The 18,512-nt window shown below is 40.0% G+C and overlaps 1 protein-coding gene across 4 annotated transcripts in view; it reads left to right on the top strand.

Annotated features, from left to right (window-relative positions):
- The first annotated feature begins 6,018 nt into the window (after window positions 1–6,018).
- Window positions 6,019–18,512, top strand: part of STON2 (stonin 2) — a 68,034-nt gene continuing 55,540 nt past the window's right edge. Inside the window, exon 1 of one of the 4 annotated variants that reach the window (XM_058025478.1) lies at window positions 6,019–6,098. The gene's annotated coding sequence lies outside the window, so the exon portion shown is untranslated. Of the gene's footprint in view, window positions 6,099–6,223; window positions 6,299–6,728; window positions 6,793–18,512 lie in introns of those variants that run through there. The other 3 variants (XM_058025476.1, XM_058025477.1, XM_058025475.1) reach the window with 3 other exon arrangements.

The following is an 18,512-nucleotide window of genomic DNA, read 5'->3' as shown; positions in this document are numbered from 1 at the left end:
GGGGTTGTTCACATTTTTATTTCTTTGGTATCCAACTTTTTGAGCTTTCTATATAACGTGTTACAGTTTCAGATTTTTGAAAATAACTTTGAAGAATATCAGATTTTTGTGTTGCAAAACTGAATTGTGTTGCAATACTGAAATTATAGCTCTTCAATTCTTCTGTCAATCATTTTCTGTATTTCCTTATTTTTATATGCTTGTTTTTCTTCATTCTTCCTCCTAAACATAGGCTGTTATTTATAAAATTAGTTGTTCCAGTTCCCATCTGTTATGTGGCTCCATTTCTGTACAGGATTCATACCAATGTTTTTATTGCTTCTAATCAACTACTTTTGCTGGGGGGAAAAAAATGTTGTACCTGGGGTGTGTGTTTGTAGCCACAAGGGGGTGTTAGACAATAACAGCAACTTGGACTTGTTAAATACTTGAGGTCTCAAAGATTGAGAATGGAGTAACTTCCACACTTTGAGTCACTGTCATATCTTGGGAGAATGTATGTGTGTATACACACACACGCACACACAGAGATGTAAGAAGTCCTTGGTTGCAGGAGCTTTGGAAACTTAACAAAATTAATAAGTCATTACTCTTATTTCTCTCATTTGTGGAGCAAAAGTTCAAAATTAAAAATTATTGTAGCTTCTGGTAAGACCTGGTAAATAATTACCTTCCCGTGAAGGTAATTCCATACTTCCCAACTCTTTTAGTATGTAAATCATTCTGAAATGTGCCAAACTGTCTTCCAACATTGCTTGGAAGATTATGTGCACAGCTTCCAGGAGAGTGGTCTCTCTTGCAGTTAAATCCATATTTTCTTAGAGTACAAAATCTTTCCCACTAAAACAAGTGAAAATGTTTAGTAACAGGTGATGAAGAAATTTTTAAAAATCATTTTTCATTGAGATTGTCTGGTGCAATATTTGAGCTATCCAAATAGCTTGAAGACTAATTAAAAATGTTACGTTGTTAGTTTCTGACCAATCTTACTTTAATGTTTGTTAGGCTCCAGGCTTTGCTATATTTGCAATATGTGAAATATTATATTGTATTTTCTATATAAAGAGCTTCTATTAATTAATGGCATTTTATGTTTTGCTTTTTATGTTGCTGTATTTTCTATATTTTAGTCTTATTTAGTCTTCTAAATAATTTATTGTTATTGTTATCACTACTACTATTTGGAAAATTTCCCAGATCTAGTCAACAGCAATTTTAAAGGAAAAGTCAGTTTGCATTGCTGATATTAAAAAGGGAGATGTGAAAAAGTCAAACACACTTCATGGACTTTGAAGTCATTCTGTTAGCCGATGTTAAAATGACTGAAGAAATATGTGGAATGTTCCAGTTTAAGGGTTCTAAATTTGCAATATAAAAAGGTACTCCTTGAACAATTGTCCAGCTTTGAATTCAAAGGGTGAAACCCTGACAATCTACATGTTGGTGAGTTTTCCAAAGTGATTTTTGTTATCTTCATTACTGGGGCAGTGAGATCGGGAGGACTTGAGTTAATTCTCTTCAGGTTGTATTTAGTTTCATCTCTAGTTTTCATCCCTAACTAAAGATTTCATATTTTTTACAAATAATTCTGTGTTTGACTTGGTTGTTGAAATCTGGGAAACATTGCACAGAAGGGAGGTGACTCTAGTAAGAGAATTCAGACCCAGTGAGATAAATGTGATCTCACTGCACACAGCTGTGTTGGCTTTTCCTGCCTCTTTGCTAAACTAAAAACTTACTGAGTTTCCTTCTAGGAGTATGATTTTTTGGAAGACAAAGGGTGCAAGTAGGTAGGAACTTCTCAAAACGGGCAAGAAAGAAGGATTTCTTCATTGATGTAATCTCTCAGCTAACAAACTGAACATTGTATATTAACTGTTTGCTTACTCTATCTTGCATATTCATTGAATAGCTCCGTAGAGACACAAAAAATACTTCAGGTTTTTTGCACATGTAATTGCAAAAAATTGGCCTAATTGTTATGTTCGGGTTTACAAGTGCCAAAAAGTTCACTCTTCACTCCATTTGTCATTCTTAGTTCAGTTCCAAAAGGTAAGTTGATACAAAATATTTGTGAATGTTTCTGGTGATACTAGTTCAGCATCATAATCACAGCTCTCATGTTTAGAATAAACAGTTTGCAAATAATCCTTTGGCTGAAAACTGAAAAACTCTATGGTAAATACTACTAAAACTAATAGAAAAGTAAACTAAAAATAAAACCCCTTTAAGATTTCAGATCCAGTGTCTTAATAATTCCGTTTGGCACTGTGAAAGTTGCTAGAACAAACAATATTCTCTGTCATTTTAAAATACTATTCCTTATTTAAACACAGCAAATAAAATATTAATTTCCACTGTCTCCTTGGGATTTCTAAATGCTAAATCATAAAGACTTTCTTGCAGCTCCAGAAAAGAAAGATTTCAAATTACATAAAATGAGTATGTTTGAGCCTTTAGCTCTCTCTATGCTTAATATAAGCATTTGATGCTTCCAAATTTCTCGACTAGCCATTACATTCCTGGCACTGCTATTCTGCAAACTCTTCAGTTGCTCAGATTGCAGGCAGAATGAGCTCTGCAGATACTGGTAATTTGGTTTGCTGTTAGATGGCAAAACAAGGGTGTCTGGTCATTGAGAAATGCCCTTCTATGGGGAAAATATTGTCTGTGAAGGGGACGTGAGGGTGATGGCTTGCCATGCTGGAAATAGTGCGTTTGTTCCAACAATAATTGTTTTAAACTAATCTTGCCATTACTGAGGTGTGCAGTTAAACAAATCTCTCCTGAAGGATGTGATCTTCCAGGCTGGGCTGTGGCAGCTGGAGCAAAGACCCTGCAGGTGTGTGCAGGTGGTCTGAGGTAAGGGAGCTGAGCAAACAATCTTTTGGCACCACACATTTATTTTCTTTTGCTGCTCTGTGTCAATATCAGCTCACTGGCTGAGAAGTAGCTCTCCTGTGAGACTCCTTTGTGATACAGTATAAGGGAATATGAATTACAGACTAAATTGTGGAAGCAGGTCCAGATAGGTAAAGAAAATTTCAAAATGCTTCTGTGCACTTCTGAATGGAGCCTCTGTTGGCACACCACTAAGGGTTAAGTCACACTGCCTTATTCAGTACGATGAAATATATTGAATTCTGTTAACTGACAAATTTAATTAAATTTGCAGTAAAGCTTGCATGAGAATCATGGTTTTGTATTGGAATAAAATAGCATCATTTTCCAGGGTATAATGAATTATTAATATCTTTATAATGAAATATTAACATTAAAAATCCTAGTTAGCTGTCAAGTTGAAAGAACAAAAAGTCAGGTGATGTGTATATTCATAATAAATTAGAACTGGGATCATTCTAGCCTTTAGTTACTCAGTACATGTGTTTAGAGTTATGATTTCACATGCTCTAACCCTGTAGAATTATGGAATTATATCATAAATACATATTCAACATCAGTCAGAATATCAAGAATAGAATGCTGTATTTTTATGGTTAATATTGTCATATTGTAGAAAATGGAAGAATATAATCTTTATTCTTCAAACCCAAACTATTTCAAGTAGGCAAATCAGAAACTCCGGAGTAGGTTTAATTTTTTTTTTCTTTTTTTTTCCCCTACGTCTTTACTTTGGTGATGATAAACACTCAAGTGTATTCTAACTTCTCTTTCAATTGTAGGAAAAGCAATGTTCAACCAGAAATTGAATATACTTATTTAAATAGGATAACTTTGGGTTTGACGCTCTGATGTAATAGAATATTTCAGTGGAAAAAAGGACTTGTAATGACCATTAAGTTCAACTGCCTGACCATTGCAGGGCTGACCAAAAGTGTTTTCTGTGGTTTTGATTCTGAGAAGACTCAAGAAAATCTAAGAACTCGTATCAGGTGTGTTATCTGCTACTCCTTCCATTCCAGATCTTACTAGTAAAAGAACTTCAGAAATATAAAGCAAAAATTTCTTTCAAGTCCAAACAGAATAGTACTAAACAGAGTTGTGTGATGTTGTGGTAATGATGTTCCTAATTTGGATGGAATAGATAGTGTAAAAGAATTAAATGTTGTAACACATGTTTTTGCTCTGCCCCCACCTCTGTCCCATTCCTCCTTTTTAAAAGGATGCTTAACACAGGGACTTCAATTTACCTAATATCAGAAAAATTGATGCTAGAGCAAATTTAAGCCTGGTAATCTGCGTAAAAGAGGACAAAGTGCTAAAAAAAATATTATATGCAAGCCTTTTTCCTTTAACGACTACTTAAATGAGGAAACATCCCTTTCCTCAGCTCTTAAACCATCTAAAGGCTATCAGTAAATATGCTCTGGAGTGAAATGAAAGCAAAGACGGAAAATGTGTTTCTGGTGATTACAGCCTGACTGCTGGCATTTCATGCTTTGTGCTTTAGCAATGAGAGATACAGCAACCACTGCAACTGTTGGACTGTTTGTGACAGTATTGGTAGCTGTCACTAGCCTTTGTGATTATAAGTTAAAATACTGTTGTGAAAAGTTACTCTGTATTAGCTTTTACTTTTATTTAGAAAACAAAGAGGAAAAGGCAGAAGGAGCAATGGGGTTCAGAACTTGATCAAAACCAGGGAAGGATTGATGGCCTTCAAGTCTTTTCTAGCCGGGATCTTTCATAGTACAGTACGCTAGAGGTCAATAATGTAATTCTGGATCCTGGATTTATTAAAGATGGGGAAGATAAAAGGCAACAATTGGAAAACTAATCTGTAGTTCTTTTGGCTCATAAAACAATCCTGAGAAGAAACAAAGACACCAATTGTACCTGAGTAGAACTATCCGTGTCCTTGTTGAATTTGCCCTGTACACATGTAAATGAGTCTGACAGCCAGCCTAAACCCATTTGGGCAGATGATTCAACTAAACATCTTCCAGGTGACCGGCTTTGTCTGGGCAATCAACATCTTCTACTGCAGGATGAACAGAGTCAGCAAGTCCCGTTGGGGAATGTGCGAGCCGTGTGCTATTTTCCCCCGGCCGCCTCTAGCTGGCACTCGTGTCGGCGCTTTGGGGCACGCCGTGTCCCCCGCTTGTGCCGCGGGGGCTGTGGGCTTCGGGTCGGGTGTTCTCCGGAATGTGTGTCCCCGCACTGCTCTGCACCAGGGCCCCTTAGAAAGCCCCTTCGAAACAATCAGGTGAACCAGACATGCCAAACTGCTGAGTGGAACATCACTTGTAATCCCATGGTTGTCTTGCACTTTGCATTTGAGATTTTCCCAGTGGTTTTGCACTTTTTAAAACTCTTTAGTTCACTCAGAGAAAAATAAAACTGCCATTTTCCTTTTTTTTTTTTTCTTTTTACAGTCAGTCTCCATTCCTAATTAAGGCTGTTATTATCATGTTTATTGCAAATGGTCAATAACATTTGTCAGCTTGCAAGGTTCAATTTTCTAGGAAGCTCTTTGGTGACTTGCTACTCCCTCAGCTCTCCAGAGTCGCTCTGTGAACCTGCTAATGGCTGTAAATGTACACACCTGCGCACACGTTTGGGCTAATGGTGCACATGTTCATTTTGCATAAACTTCCTTTCAGCTGGAGTCTCGGAATGGTACTGGGGTTGCAAGTTAATTTCTCCATAAAGACATTTTCATATGCAGATTGCTCTCTGAACTATTTAAAGGCAGAAATAAGATTAATATTACCATACAATTTGTATTATTAGGTTTGTAATACTCTTACAGTTTAACAGCTTAAGCACAATTTGGTTAATAGGCATTGTATTAACTTTCTTATACTTGCATAATCCATAATCTGCGAAATTCATCAGGGTCCAACAGAAGAAGTGAGGTTAATTTGTGTTAAAAGCGTGCACGCGAATTCACCAGTTACAAAAAAATAGCGTTGTATTTAAGCATGCCCGCTGAATAACCCCGAGCAGAAGGATATTTTGTTTGCATTATCGATTGTTATTTGCACATTGCTATTTATTTTTGCCCGTGGGCGAACAGAAACGCTGAAGTCCGTTGCCTTTGAATCGTACTTAGAAGCGGGCCCTAAGGAACTTGGGAGGGATCAGCGCTGGGCGTGTGCGGGACGAGGCGGCCGCTCGGCCGCCACCTGTGCGCGGTGCGGGCGCTGCGGGGCGGGCGGGCAGCGGGGCCGGGGCCGGGGCTGGGGCCGGCTCCGTGCGGGGCGGGGCGGGCCCGGCCAATGCGGCGCCGCCGCCTCCGGGGAGCGCCCAATGGCGGCGGCGCGGGCGGGCCGGGCCGGGGATGATCGCGCTGGGAGGGCGATCGCAGCGCCCGCGGAGCAGCGGCCGGCGGTAGGTGCGCGGGGCCGGGGAACCGCGGGGAGCAGGATGGGGCCCGTACTCTGCCTTCGGAGCCCCAGGGAGGGGGGCCGCGGCTCGGGGCTGGCGGGCAGCGCTGGCGCGGTCGGAGCACTTCAGAAACTGGAGCCGAGGAGCCCTAAAGCGAAGGCAGGTGGCCCTGCCGGCGGAGCCGGGGCCGCCGCCTGCCCCTCGGTGCGTGCGGAGCGGGGCCGCCTGAGGTTCCCCTCCGCGCTCCGGCCCTTTCCCCGGCCGGGGTCGCGGCACCGCTCCCGGCCGCGACCCTGCGTACCGAGTGCGGACCCGTTCCCCTCGGTGCCGGGCTCCCTCAGGGCCGCTCTCCGCGGACCGTGCCGGGCAGCCGGCCGCCCTCGGTTTGCGCGGCTGTGCGCCTGCGAGCGGGTCGCTGCTCCTCGGCTGCGGAAGGGTTAACGCTCATTAGCAGCAGCGCGGGGAAGCTGCTCGTATCCACCTACCCCTCAGCTGCTCCATGTAATTACTCATGGTTTGGATTTTTTTCTTGCTTGTGTCCGCTGAATTATGCTGCTTTTGAAACGCTTTTCTGCGGTTCAGATATTGCAAGGCAAACAGAAATCTGTCTCTCATCTTTCTGTTGTCGCGTTTGAATACGCTATGTTAAATTGTAGGTTTAAAATGCTCAAATTACACATTTCCATGCAAAGTGGATTTTTGTGTTGATATACGATCAGACAGCCTTCTCTCTGCCCATTTGTTTAGTTCATGTGTTAAGTATTCTTTTTGTGCTGCATCTCCACTTTTCTCTATTGATTTTTGTTAATTGTTTTGTGGATTAATTTATTGTAATCAGCCTCAGCTTTTCTCATTTTTTCTTTCCTATGGCTTAATCTGTTTGAGACTTCAGGTTTCCAGAGACACAAAAGTTTTAAAAATGCTCGACTGCTTGAGTAGATCGGGTGATGCTTTGCAGCTTGTGTCTTCTCATACTGTAGTTGTGCCTTTTGCTGGGAATATCCGTAGGATAATATTGCAGTATTGGTTTGAGGGCGCTTTTAGTATTGTCAAGGCAAAAATTTGGCAAACATTGACATTTCTTGTGAATCAGATGTGAATCATTCTTGTCTCCTGTGAAATGTGTATTTTGCAAATTACCAGTCTGGGCAAGTAAATTTCAAACTACAGGTTACTTGGAAAATGATTGTGTTCGCTAATTCTGGCATGTGACTCTGTTTTTTGCTTCTGCTCTGCCAAGGGGATGGAAACATACCTTGCATTACACAGACAAGTGAGATCTGGACTTTGCCTTAATATTGTCCAGATAAACAGGTTTATTTTAATAAAGTTTGTGTTATCACCAAAAAGCTTAAAGAGCAGCTTCCCACATCTCTATGAGATGTATTATGCAAGATTATACAACACATTGGACTTTCCTAAGTACTTCATTTCTTAATTCAATTCTTCTAAGTTGTCTCTTCACCAAGAATTTTCAGATTTGATTGATTATAATTTAAAGCAGTGTTCCCTATGAATTACTTTGTTATGTGATGCTTTTTTCAGGTAAATCTTTGACCTTTTCTGTATATTATTAATGGCTTTTCATTATATTCCTATGATGCTTTAAAGTACAAAGTGAGTAGCAGTAACTTCCTAGCAGATCTAACATACAGATTTCCTTATATGTAGGAATACAGCTGGCAACTCTGCTCTTTTATAGTTTTGGTTTTTAAATTATTTTTAAAATATCAGTGTCATCAGGAGCATAACCATTAAACTTTCCAGTAAGAAGAAAGGGTCAGATTTTTTTTCTGCCACATGATGCAGTGTATCTCAGTTCTGACTAGTTGTACGCTCTTATAATTTGTGTCCTTCGTTATCATTAGGAACAGAACAGCATCCCTTGGTTTTTAACTGCAGAGCTTTCCTTGAGTTCCTTGTATCCCTCACTACCTCAGTGGCACAATTAATACTCTGTGAGGTTGATTTAGATTACAGTCCAAGGGATGCAAGGTAAAAAGGTAACAGCAACATCTCAGTAGTGGCCAACTCCCCATGTCGAGTCCTTGTTTGTGCTGCTTTGCCACCTATCTTGTGAAGAACTAGCAGCTGGTACAGTTCCCTGGTTGGGAAACCCAGACTGTGTGTGGGTTACAACCATATTGTGAGTGGGCTAAACACACCATGTTTATAGAGTCCATAATTTTCAGCTATCTCAAGTCTGGCATCAGCAAGTGAAGATGAGAATTGGTATCTAAGTGTGTTACAAACCTCTCAAGGTGTTTTGCTCTGCAAGGCTTCTGTTGCCCCTGAAGCAGTGACTTTTCCAGTCTGTGAGACAGTTTCCAAGATGGCATCAGCCGTAAGGTCATGGCTTGTGGGCTCTCCTGCTCTGACACTTGGCTCCTGGTAGTACCCTTTCTTCATGCAGCTTTCAACCAGGTACTGCACTGAGGCTTTGTGCAGTAAGCTAACAGAATCAATTTTGAGTTGTTGAAGCCCTGTTAAAGGCTGTCTTTGCAACACCATCAGCTTTCTCTGGAAGCTGGAAAACCAAACAGGTATGAGGAACTAAGCTATAGAACTATAAGGATTCATGTGGTGGTGGCGGTCTTCTAACATAATCTTTGCCATCTAAAAGTTGCGTTTAACAAAGACAATCACTTAAACTCAGCTAGGAAAAGACAACCTTCAAAAGGCAATTCTTGGCCAGTTTATCTCAGCTATTGGTTGCGTTACCCAAAAAAAAAAAAAGTATTCAACTGCAAAACCAGGTTATTTTGTCCTCAGATGTCTTAGTGCATTTCTTTTGAGTCCATCATGACAGATGTTCTCTTCGAGGATTGTGAACTCTGCTAATGGATGTAATAACTTCACAAGTGGTTAACCTCAAGGAAGGAATGCCTGTCATTGTATGTGTTGGGTATGAGCATGTGTTCTCTTCAAGACTATAGCTGTAATTATGACCACGAGAATTTGAGTCCTAGGAAATTAGAAGCCTTACAACTCAGCTTGTACATCTGGAAACTTCAGGGATTAAATCTTTGCTCCATGTAGGTGTGAAAGATTCACCAGGACCTTAAACAGGCCCAGAAATCCGTCTACATGTGTCTATGTGGGTGAGACTGCTTCCCAGGAAGGGATTATGTATCCCCTATTGACTTCTGCCATCAATTTTCACTGTCTTCTGAATGTTCAAATAAGGTGAATGGTGTGGAACATCCTATTTTTTTCAAAACTGAAAAGGAAGTAAAATGTCAGAAATTATGATTGAAAAAATTTAAAAGACACAGTCCTGTGAAAATACCAGGGAACACCCAGCAGTGTTCCAGATTTCTCTTCTTTTCTGAAAAAACTATAGGTGAAAATACATGAGTACATTATTTAAAGTAGGAATACCCTTTTAAAATGAATGTCCTGACCACATGCATTTCTGCATCTAAACAAAGATGCACATAAACTGATTCTGTTTGGGATAAAACTGAGCAGAAAGAGGAGTTCATTTAATGTACTCCAAGTGCTAATGCAAATTCAGTCTACAGGATCATTTTGGAGATAATTGTTAGTAAAAACCACAAAAAAGGTAGTGTGAAAGCTGTGCCCTTAAAGCTAAGTATTTCACTCTACCACTCAGCTCCTATTGTTAAAGTTTTATGCTGTTTACTAGTGTAAACTTAGGATATAGTCTCTTGACCAACTTGATAACTCAGTTTTAAATTTGGTATAATCATTATTATATATTGACAGAAAAAAAAATACAAGAAAAAGAATTAACATCTTAGAACGATACTGAAAGACTTAATAGCAGACATCAATGCTAGGACAATGTGTGTCCCTTAGATAAACATAGAAACAAACACTGCTTTTTAAATAGGAAGGTATCTTAAAAGAAGTTGGTTATTGGAATGTATAGCTTTCTTATACATCAGTTCTATAGAGATAGAGTTTCTGAAGTGAAACTATAAAATTAAAGAGCTTTTGCTCTCATCAATCATGAGAATTCTTCAATAGCTGGTTTTTTGACAGGAAATACTTCCCATAATGCTGAAAATATTTTTTAGCAGTGATAATGTAAGGTTTGTCAGTCACCTTCAGTGAAATGTCTAGAAATGTGTGTAAGACTTCCTTGAAGTTTACACCCTTAGATGTGAAAAAGACATGCAAGTCTAAGTTAGTTACCATATTCTTCTTGGAGGGGGATTCACCTCATTGGATCAGGCAAAGGACCCTCTGGAGATGTTGTGCTCCTTCTCCTGGCTATAAGCAGAGCCTCAGATGTCTGACTGGGTGGCTGGAGTTAAAGGAGGTGTGATTCATCTTGCTTTATTAAGGTAACCGAACTAAATGTCTCAGCACAACTCCTTCAGCTTGAAACAGAGGGCAGAACTGACCAGTGTGCTTCAGGAGCCTACAGAGGTGCTCTAGTAGTTAAAAACTATGATGATATTCAAAGAGCAGTCAGTGTGCTCCAGAGCTGAGATTCAAAGTGGAGCTCCTGGTCCAAGGGCCAGCAGACCTGCCCGGTGAGCTAGAGAAAAAGGATGTCTTTTTGCTGAGCTGTTTCTTAATTCATTATTATGCTCTTTTAGGCCAAGTTTTAGTTGGCACTTATAGACATGAATGTTTATAGAAACCAGTTCTCTCTGTGGGCTCTTGGGTTTGCCAGCTGTGAAATGAAATGAAAGAATTATCTTCAATTTACTTTTGAAATAGGGAGTGGCTATAGGATACAGTAATTTTGCTATCTGAATCAGGGGCGTCTGGTGAACAGAAGGTACTATTTTGCAGAACTTCATGGTGGTTTTGTGGTTATGTGGGTGATGGAAATGCATGAAAAAACATCTACTAAGCATTTTTGAAGAGAAAAGTATTACTAGCTGCAAAGCTGAAATTAGAGCTCGTCAAGCTCCACAGCACAAGGCCTGTTTATTTTCTAAGAGAGCAGTTTCAATTGAATAGCTGTAAGGAAGAATTTGGCCCATGAAGTTTAATGATTAGTTGCTGTTTAGTTGCCAGCTGCTCCTAATGACAGAAACTTGCCAACAGAATGCTCCTTTCTCTCTGATCCTTGCTAGGTTGTTTCAAGTTCACCACAGTTCAAGTATTTACCTGGCTAAAGCTTACATTCTATATATAAAAATTATACATGGTGGAAGCATCAGGTGCATGCTCCCAAATTTATCCTAAATTATCCAGTGCATGAGTTTAGCATGAGGAATGCTCAGTTGATCTGTGCATGGATTACTTTGGGGGCATTCACAGCCAGAATCTCAAGTGTCACTGAAGAGGATAAAACTGAGGTAGAATAGACTTGGCAGATCTGGGCTTTCCTCCCCTAAATAACACAACTCTGACCTCTGCAATTGAATTGTTCAGTCTCTCTGAATGGAGGCAGCTATATTAGCTTACCACACTACATACAGGCTCAGAGCTTGACACCTGCACTCAACTCTTTTTTTCCCAGAAAAGTTTGCCGATTCTCCCTGTATCCAGTCCAGGCTATTGATGTGAATGTGCTTGGAGCTGACCATTAAAAGATGATCTCGTGGAAGCCGTGCAATAATGTTGGTATTAATTATTTGATGCCTTTTAGCATGAGGTGCAACCAGTCCTCCTCCCTGCAGTTGGTATCAGACTTGCATTGTCTCCCTGTTGCAGCTTCCTCAGCAAAACACTGAGTGTAATAAAATACCAGTGCCTTGCTGCCTCCATATGCAAGAGGGGCCTGCATCTCTCACCCCATGTACCTCTGCATCACTTAAAAGATCTCCCCTAGATAGCTGGCCCTGTGTCTTGGATTCCTCTTTTGGAATGCAAAAGGCTGCCTGCTGTCTCACAGGCACTATCATTGGGGTGCTACCATAGACTACCACTTATTAGTGTGTGTTAGTAAAAACAAAACAGCCCAAAACCTCAATAAAACTGAACAACAAAAAGTGAAGGATTTTCTCATACCGTCTGTTCTACATCAGGCTAGTATACCGTGCTTATGTTTTGACTTTCTATGTTTTGTTCAAAAGTTCAAAACTTTCTTATGTTTTGACAACTAAACAAATACAATTAGGCACAAATGCATTAGTACCATTGCAAACACTTTTTGTACTGTGTATGAACTTAACTTGTCAGGAACTTTGTTTCTACTTCAGATATATTTTTGGTAATATTTTATTAAAAACTGGGTACCTTTAAATTCAATCTTTGCACAAGCTTTTTTTTTTTTTTTTTTTTTTTTTTTTTTTTTTTTTTTTTTTTCCCTAGGGCTGTTTTTTCATTCTCTTGAAACAGGAGTAGCCATGCTAAACCATCATGTCTAATGGGCCTATATTTAGGCTGTCTGAAATAGAGAGTGACAACAAACATGATATTTGTGGGTTGCCCTGAAGGACTGCAGTGTCCTGGCATCACATTAAGTTGCATTTGACTCTTCAGACACTGGAAATGAGGAAAGACCGGTTGGATCATTGAAAGAATTTTCTGCTAGGGCAAACTTGCTCCCTGTTCTATCTCCTCCAGAGTGTTGTTTTTTGTCTGGCTTTAGATAGTCAAGTAGGGTTTCCTTAAACTGGGAGACAAGTTCACGTTTTAATGTTGCCTTTATCTATAACAATCAAGAAGGATCTCCTTTATAACAAAAACCCCTTTTTAAACTCTTCATTGGAAGGGTGCTGCTGATACAGATTAGAAGTTATAAAAGATGTCACATAGAAATACTATTATAGATAAATTTATGTAATTAGTTGTTAGCTACATGGATATACAGAGAAGGCTTGAACAGAAGATGACTTTCTCGCTCAGTGTTCCTAATCACCCTTTTGAGCCAACATTCAACTCAAGAAAACTTCTTTGCTTTCATTCAGGGCTGCATCACTTCCTCAATAGTCCTTGTCTTCCTGATGCTTGCACAGTTGGATTCTGTGTTTTTCTCTCACTCTGAATCTGTTCTCCCATTCTGCACATACTCACAGCTCAGACGGATCAATGCCCATCCTCTCTGCAGGCATACAGCCTCCAGTGAAGCATCTCTCTACAGAATTCAGTTCCTCCTTGCTTGAATGTGGCTAGTGTTTGAGGCCTTGACTTCTTTCTTTCTTGGAGATTTTTTTTTTTCTTTGGGGTTTCTTTTTTCCTCTTCCCCCAGCTTAGTCAAAATGAGAGTTTAACTGATGCTGATTGATGGCAAATAATTGTACCTACCATCTTCACTGAAGATGTTTTTACCCATCTTCTAGCATTTAACTTATTTGTAATCAGAAAATAAAGCCGTGATTTCATTTGTGCAGGTGAAATACTCCACAATGGAATTACCATCCTTACTGATGGAAGCAGGATCAGCTTTTGAGTTGTACAGTGGATATTTGAAATGCAGTAATTTGTTGCAATGCATATAAGCAGTGCTGGAAAGTTAATATCTGTCACAACAGGAGGACATTTCATACAAGCCAGGCTGTGTGTTTTCTGAAAGACTGTTGTTCATCCAGCATGATATTCCAGTAAACTTATGATAGCTTCCTCCCTTCCCTGTTTCTTTTGTCATTAGTCCCAGCACAGAAGGAGGAGAGTAGATAGGATTTTATGAGCTGTGTTCACTTTTTGATGGCTGTCTTCAGTGATGTCAGGCTGCGATGGCACAGTTGGCTCTACAGTGATTAGTTGTAGAACATTGTGCTTTTTGTTTTACTGAGATAACTTTAAAAAACACTTTTATCATCATCACAACAGCAAATAAAATACAGGAGCTTTTGGAGGGTTTGGTAATGGAATACATCTGGCTAGCTTGTCTGCAGAATTTGAGTGAGAACATATGAAAGCGTCAATGTCAGATGTGCAAACCAGGTCACTCAGTGGGAATTTTCTTCTGAAACACACATTCCTTGTATTACTCACTTTTTGAGGTTTGAAAGAAGAAATAAATTCTTAAACACAGTTCCCTGCACATACTGTGGACTGGAGCATCAATTTTATAGTATTGTGTTGTGCAATAGTTGTGACCACTCCAAAGTCACCATCTTGAAGCAGAGAAGAATCTGTGGCACACACAGTGGGCAGGTGTTGAAGTCTGGGATCTGGGTGCTGCTTTGGACTTCTGCCCTGTGAAGGCCTTGAGAAAACAAGAGTAGCAAGGACCCTGAACCCACCCTTTCCTAAGGGGATGTTAGCAACTTCTCCTCCCTTACTGCGTTTACATTTCCTGTTGTCTATTATGATTACCAAGAGAATTTTGCTGAACAAAGTAAAACCTGAGCTATTCTAGTCTTTGGGAGGAAAAATCTTAAATTTGTGGGTTTTTCTTCTGTTTTTTCTCCTGTTTATAAAGTATTGACTGGGGGGGAAGGGGCGGGGGAAGAAGTGCCAGATTTTAGAGATGCAAATGTTCTGCTAAACAAATTGACACATTGCCTTTTTCCTGTGATCTTGTCCCAGTCTAGTTTTATTGCGCTGTTGCTCTGTATGGTTAGAGAAGCATTTTTCTGATTGTTGCCTCAGATTCTAGTTTGAGTTGAAAGCTTGGCAGTTTGGGAAGTTGTCCTTCAAGTTCCCATGCAATTACATGGCTTCAGTTACGCTTTGAATGAATCATGTACCCAGAGTGAGCTATACTGAAAGTCCTGAGATGCAGAACTTCTCTTTTCCTGCTGTGACTGGTGATGTGAACTATCACTGTCAAACATTTTGTCTCACATCCTCCCTTGGTTTTAGCCTGCTTTATATTTCTTCTAATAGTAAAAATAAATAAAAATACATAAAAATTCCTATTTTGTTTTGCACTGCTGGTCTTCTACAGTGTCTTTCTACATTTCTCACGCTTTTAGGAGTACAAGTAATAGAGGAGGTTGTACAATTTATCTCCAGCATCAGACTTTGAATCTCTGTCTCTCATTATGAGGCATCCAGCATCCATGAACTATTTCTGAGGCATGCCCTTGGCAGGAGAGACATTATTGCCTTCTGAACTGCCTAAATATGCTGGTTTTGCCTGCAGGAGAGCATTTTAGGTGTCCTCTCTCTGTGGAAAACAGAGGAGCCTCTGTGGCAGATAGATTTTGGTGCAGAGAAAACAGCAGCTGTTGACCTTCCAGATATTAGCCTTGACACAAATATTCCTGGGGGAGACGCTTGTGACTTTCTTACCAATGCATCCTGTACAGATTCTCCTCTCTTACTGTCACTGAGTTAGGAGTTTCCAGGAAACCTGGCATGTGTGTTTGTGGCATATGCTTTTATGTGTGCTGGTTGTGCTGGAGAAAATAAGGTCATTCCAGGTCATCTCAGCTTTAACACTGCTTCTGCCATGGACTTGCCGTGTGGATTTAGGCAGATCACTTTGTATCTGCTGGAATAATTGGGAATGGGGTGGCCACAGTGGGTCCTGGGCTCAGGCAGACCACCAGTCTGCTTATGTGTCATTCAGAGTGCCAGACAGCTCTAGTCACCTTCAGTACCTCACTCAGCCTTGCCCCATCTCTGTCCCAAATCACCAGGAGACAGCACTAATGACCTACCTTGTAATGGCACAGGGGGGATTTGCTCTGGCTCTGCAGACACAGCAGGCTCTTGTGACCATTCACTCAGGTGTAGCCCATAATGGGAAAAGCCATCCTTTCTCCCAGAGAGGCTGCAGGAGTTCCATGAGGCACATCCATTTGTCTCCCTTTGGGCCCTAATGCTTCCTTTCACATTGTGAGTTTTTGTTTGTTCTGCTGTTGTGTGTGCGTTACACGCGCCAGGTAACGACTGAGTTTTGTAAGCTGCATCTGAAGTCATGGAGCTCATGTAAGAGCATGTATCAGAGTAAGTAAAACTGATCTAAGACAGAGTTTTATCAGAGACTCTCTCAGGGCAATTTACAAGCTGCAGAGCTGTGTATGTGGAGAAAATATTGTCAATATTACAAATACCATAATCAACCAAATGTAACTTTATTCCTGTCATCATCTAGGTCATTCATAAGGTAAACTTACCTCAGGCATTTAGGCAGAGGTTGATAAAATGATTTTTTTCAGAAAGAATGATATCTAAATCCACTTCCTTTATTTCATTTGGTTTCTCAAGTTCATTGTTTTGGTTTATTTTCCTGTTGTTTAGCACTGTGTTTTGTTTATGCTGTTGCACCTTGAAGTACTTGGGACTGCCTTTTGATGCTGGAGAACAGAGTTGCAATTTGGAGTTTGTTTATTATTCAGCTCATGATGTGCTGATGGTCAGTGTTTATTTACAGGCCAAGCTGAGAGGAAGAACCATGAGCTCTCTCTCACTTGGAAATTTTCCCAAGGCAGCAATCATTCCTCACTTCGTGCTACCAGAATAGTTTCATCTGTACAGGTTTGCCAAACACATGGTCAAGATAAAATTACTTATTTTTCCTTGAGGCTTTCCTGGTGGGAGTGAAGCTTGTTTGTTACAAGAAAAGCCCTGCTCAGAGTCTTTCCTTTTCTTACGGTCCCATTGGCTTAGTTTCTTTTTTTTTTCTAAGTGAAATTTAACAGCTTGTCTACTTATTTTCCCACAATGGTCTCCTACAAAACCAAATGCAAGCCACTGTAACCAGTCAATATTTCAGTTCCTGGAACTGTAAGGGAAGGTATAAGCAAGAAAAACAGAATCACTGCATGGATTACAGGATTTTTTTCAATAGTATTGCCATGTAAGGCAATAGAGACTATGCACTTAGCACAAGCTTGCTATTGATATATAATTGGAAAACAAGAAAGCAAACTACTGAATTTCATTCTCATATTTTTATTCTTTTTTCTCCTGTTTTCCCATATAACTGTAACCTAGTAACTCTAGGTAGTGATCAGAAAGCCAACTGCAGCCTGCATCATATGGATGTAACTTGAAGCAATTGGAGAAATGACCTTAGTGCTTAAAATTATTAACTGTGCCAAGCTGTTTCTTCTCAGCAGAGTTGAAATCTACTGAGAAACTGTTTGAGTTTGCTGTCCAAACACGAGTAATTAAATACTTGGAATGGTATGTTTGCAAAAACACCGTGCAATTACAGATATTTCTGAAATCCATTACAGATACTTCTAAGCATCAATAGTGGCACAAACGTTTCTACATACCAACATCAGTACTGTTGGTGTTTGTACTCACAAAGTGTGTAAAGGTCCCTCCTAAAGTGAGGGCTCATTGTACAAGGTGCTGGGTGACAGACTTCTGGATAATTATGTGTGTCCTTCTCAAATACATGATTTTGGTTTACCAAGATAAAGGGAGAAGGACAATGCTATTCCTTTCATTTGTTGCTGGAGTGGAGTTGTTCAAAAGGACAGATGTGTAATCACATCACAAGAAGGAATGGCTGTAGTCTGTGAATTCACATAGTTTTGAAATAAGAGGTTTCTAGTTATCAAAGCAGTTCTGTCATTTTAGAATAAACCTTCATCAGTTTTCAGAAGGGCTTGTATAATCAAAACACTGAGGGGACTAAAGAGACACAGAGTTTTGTTCCAGCTCTATGATCTCTGCCTCCTGGAGACCTGGAAATAACTGTCACCTGCTTGCCACTCATATTTACATGCACCACTGTGAAACTGTAATGTGAAAAAGGGACACCTGAAACAGAAATTTCAGCTTCTTAGAGAGGTTTTTTTCCTCATGGTCAGGTCACTGCCTTGGAATTGATGGTAAGGATCATGGGGGTGAATAAGTAAAACATTGTATTTACTGTGTAATAGTAGGAAACAAACAAACTTCTGATTCACTTCTTTTTTTTTTTATACCAAAAATCTGATAAATTAGCTTACTTTTTTTAACCACTTCAGCACTAAATGCTTAGTGCACATAATAACACAAATCCAGAAGTAACAATCTAAACAATCCTTTTAGTGTAGACAGAAAAAGGTTGCTGGTCTGGCCTGGTAATATCTTGTTCCAAGAAATGTGTTTCCGTCTGCTCTTATTTGGGCTGTGCAGCATAAACTTTTGCTTTAATTGTAGCTCACTTAGAGTTTAGAAGATCCATTTGTTCTTAGTCCTAGTAGGCTCCAAAGTTCATTCCTCTAGGAATAGCCAGAGATGTTTGAGATTTCTGAAGAACAGGAAGGAACACTCTGAAATTCACTTGCAGAGTACTCACTGCAGTGTTTAAATAGTGGTGCTGGCTGCTTTGGTACAGAGAGGATTCAGGGTTACCCACAATTCAAATGGTTCCTCTGCAGAGATTTACCTCTGTGGTGGTTCTGCAGATTGCAGCGTCGTTGTGTTAACTGAATGCACAGTGGCACTGGTGTTGT

This window comes from Melospiza georgiana, chromosome 6 (assembly GCF_028018845.1).
Source record: "Melospiza georgiana isolate bMelGeo1 chromosome 6, bMelGeo1.pri, whole genome shotgun sequence".
NCBI classification, from domain to species: domain Eukaryota; kingdom Metazoa; phylum Chordata; class Aves; order Passeriformes; family Passerellidae; genus Melospiza; species Melospiza georgiana.
Note: the sequence above shows the minus strand (reverse complement) of the source record. Positions and strands in the feature narration are given on the sequence as shown.